The 3875-nt window shown below is 35.3% G+C and overlaps 1 pseudogene; it reads left to right on the forward strand.

The window, feature by feature from the left end:
* Positions 1 to 1254: 1254 nt before the first annotated feature.
* On the forward strand, positions 1255 to 3434 carry LOC113782755 (annotated as a pseudogene).
* Positions 3435 to 3875: the final 441 nt, after the last annotated feature.

The following is a 3875-nucleotide window of genomic DNA, read 5'->3' on the forward strand; positions in this document are numbered from 1 at the left end:
TTGCAAAATTTTGCTCATTTACGTCATTCCCATCCAGATAGCCATGGTCACAACTTCAGAACTATTGATTCCAATTTCAAAACTAACGGTTTTGATTCTTCTGAAAGATGAAACCGAAACCGACCCTTATATGGACAGTTACGATTATGATTCTTGAAACTTCGATTTTGGTTAAGTTTCAATTCTAGTTTTATTTCGGTTATGGTTCCTATTCTTTTAATTATGCTTAAATATTTGTTGTTATAAAGTTGATTCTAAAGAAAAATGATAATGAATATATAAAAAAAATAAGAATTTTAATGTATTGTAATGTGAAAGGAAAAAGAAAAATGATGCAAAATTTATAAAAAAAAAAATACCCCATTATTGATTAGATTGGATTCGTCTTGAACTTATATTAGTTATGGGGTCTCGACTTACAGTTGAGATGAGATAATGAATTGTTGGATTAGAAATAGGGTTGTTGGTGTTGAATGTTGACTATGAATATTGAACTTTGAACTAGCCAAATAGATTTAGATAGTAAGTATTTTTTAGACAGTTGGAATGGATCCTAAACCGTCTGTTCTGATTTTGATTAAAATTTTTGCGGACCTGTACGTGAACCTTTAGTTGTAGTTATGGCTTTGGTTCGGATTTTCAAAATCCGATTTCGATTTCAGTTTACTAGACCTGAACCGTGGCTACACCTATTTCTAGTTGATAAGCTTCTTCTGTCTGTCACATTTCCTCGTCAGCCCAGTAGTCATAAATTTTATTCTTTTTTAACAATTATTCCTTCTTTTTACTGCAGCATTTCTTACGCTTGAAGATGATTTTTCCGTTTAAGGTCCTAAATCCTCATACAATGCCTTAATTGCCCCTTTTTTGGGTTGTTAATGGGAAATCAGTACCCCTCCTTTAACTACACTCCCCTAACCTGTCGACATTTTTTTTAACGTTATTGTTTATTTTAGTCTCCAACACTTCTTGCTATTAAGGAATTTAATGCACGCCAATAATTATTATTTTTCGTTCCTTTACCCAGGGCTAACTTGAAATTCTTTTCCCACTTAACAGAATTTCTTCGTGTTTAAAAGTACACTCTCAATCAACTCTTCACCGGCCTAGCCCCTATTAATCCCAATCGTGTGTGGCTCCGATTGGCTGTGGCTGTGCTCTTTCTCTCTGACCAATTGACAGGCTTTTCTACCTACGTAGGTAGCCAGTTAGCATGCGCATCTAAGAAATTTTCGCTATTTAAGTCCAAAATTTCGCACAATTAATCATTAACAGACACCTTCTTTAGCAGTCCCAATTCGATTTATGTACAAGTCCTGCATATGAATGGAGCTCCAAGAAGTCCTGCATATGAATGGAGGCGAAGGCGATACAAGCTACGCCAAGAATTCATCGTACAATGTCTGTCTGTCTCTCCGTCTCTCTCTTTAACACACACACACACACACACAGAGTAGTAGTAAATCATGCTATGATACGTTGATCTCTGACTTAGTATGTCTTTTTTCCCACCTTAACATTTGTATTTTGGAGTGGTTATGTGTAGCAGCTGGTTCTCACCAAGGTGAAACCCGTCCTTGAACAATGCATACGAGAATTGTTGCGGGCCAACTTGCCCAACATCAACAAGTGCATTAAAGTTGCGGATTTGGGATGCTCTTCTGGACCAAACACACTTTTGACCGTTCGGGACATTGTACGAAGTATTGACAAAGTTAGGCAAGAAACGAAGAATGAATTAGAACATCCCACCATTCAGATTTTTCTGAATGATCTTTTCCAAAATGATTTCAATTCAGTTTTCAAGTTGCTGCCAAGCTTCTACCGCAAACTTGAGAAAGAAAATGGACGCAAAATAGGATCGTGCCTAATAGCCGCAATGCCTGGCTCTTTCTACAGCAGACTCTTCCCCGAGGAGTCCATGCATTTTTTGCACTCCTGTTACAGTCTTCATTTGTTATCTCAGGTCTTTCAGTTAATCCCTTTTATCTTTTTACTTTTTTTTGTAGCAAAAATAGTTCATGATTTTCATTCAACATATTAGTAACTATGCATGGAAATTTCTCTAGTAATTCTCAAGATATCCACAGGAATCGAAGAAAGAGATTTCTGAAGAAACTAATAACATATTTTATTTAATTCGTGGCTCATGATTTATATTCCCACATGCAACACTAACAAAATGATCCAACTATAGAAGTTACCAGCTCTAGACGTGCAGGTTCCCAGCGGATTGGTAACTGAATTGGGGATCAGTGCGAACAAAGGGTTCATTTACTCTTCCAAAGCAAGTCCTCCGCCCGTCGAGAAGGCATATTTGGACCAATTTACGAAAGATTTTACCACATTTCTAAGGATTCATTCGGAAGAGTTGCTTTCACGTGGCCGAATGCTCCTTACTTGCATTTGTAAAGGAGATGAATCCGACGGCCTGAATACGATAGACTTACTTGAGGGAGCAATAAACGACTTGGTTGTTGAGGTTATCATTTCTCTGTCTCTTTGATGATCAGATGCTCATTGCTTGTTATCTGAAATAAACTAGACAGCTAGCTAGCTTATTCAGGGTTCCTACCTTAGCTGCAAAATGGATGCAATTTTATTCTTTGTAGCCTTGATAGAATAAACTTTGTGTAGACGAAGTTCACCGTAACTCAGATGGCAGTAACCTTTAATTAGGAGTTAGGTCACACAACTCCAATACATTTAAGATAATTCTTTCCTTTCCAATAATTTGTTGGAAGTTAGAAATAAAGGGGGATTAAATCTGTTGGCTATCATTTTTTTCCCCTTTTTGGTTAAAAAGGCATTGGAAAGGAAGAAATAGTTCATTATTTAATCTTTTTTTGGCAAATTTTTTATATGAACTTGAAGCACAAGTAATAATAATATATTCATATTGAAATTAAGGAAAAAAACTGCACGTTTTTTTTTCTAGAGTTGACGTTTTAGCAACTTGGCTAATTTCCAAGTCTTGTGCTTCAAATAATTTGAATTGAATTGATGATTGGCATATCTGCAGGGACTTCTGGAGGAAGAAAAATTGGATAGTTTCAATCTTCCACTCTATACACCTTCACTAGAAGTAGTAAAGTGCATAGTTGAGGAGGAAGGTTCTTTTGAAATTTTATACCTGGAGACTTTTAAGGTCCGTTATGATGCTGGCTTCTCTATTGATGATGATTACCAAGTAAGCAAGTCATTTTGGAGAAGCTATTATACCTGACTTATTCCACAGGTTTGCGAAGAATGCAGCAAAGGTTCTCCGCTTGGGCAACGGCTTCTATAATAGTCTTATCATTTCTCTTGCCAAAAAACCAGAGAAGTCAGACATGTAAAAGTTTATTTTTAGTTGGCTTTTGTGTTGTGGTTTGTTTTCAGATATGTGGAAAGGATTTAGTGCGGATGGGGTTCTATCCGGGTATTGTACTTTTTATATTAGTTGGTGTATAATTACGTTACATTGTTGTATTTGTAATAAAAGTGATGTACAAGAATAAAATACTTAAAATATATTCAGTACAATATTTTCATATATTTGTACACAAAAAAATTGAGCATGCACAACAACTGGATAGAACAGCACAGAATACAACTGCACTAAATCCTTGTCCGATATCATGTGTATGACTGTATGGGAAGTCTTGGAATGATGATTTTTTGTGTAAATTACCTATTACATCTTGTAGTTTGGTGATTTACCACATAACTCCCTATGATTTACAAAAACTATATATAATCCCTCATGATTTGAATTAAAGTATTATCGTTAGTTTTTCTGTTAAAACGAATAGTCAATAGTAAAAAATCAAAATCAAATTAATACATTGATAAATTCACCTTTTCACTACTTTTTTTTCTCGCTCTTGTAATAT

This window comes from Coffea eugenioides, chromosome 9 (assembly GCF_003713205.1).
Source record: "Coffea eugenioides isolate CCC68of chromosome 9, Ceug_1.0, whole genome shotgun sequence".
Lineage (NCBI taxonomy): Eukaryota > Viridiplantae > Streptophyta > Magnoliopsida > Gentianales > Rubiaceae > Coffea > Coffea eugenioides.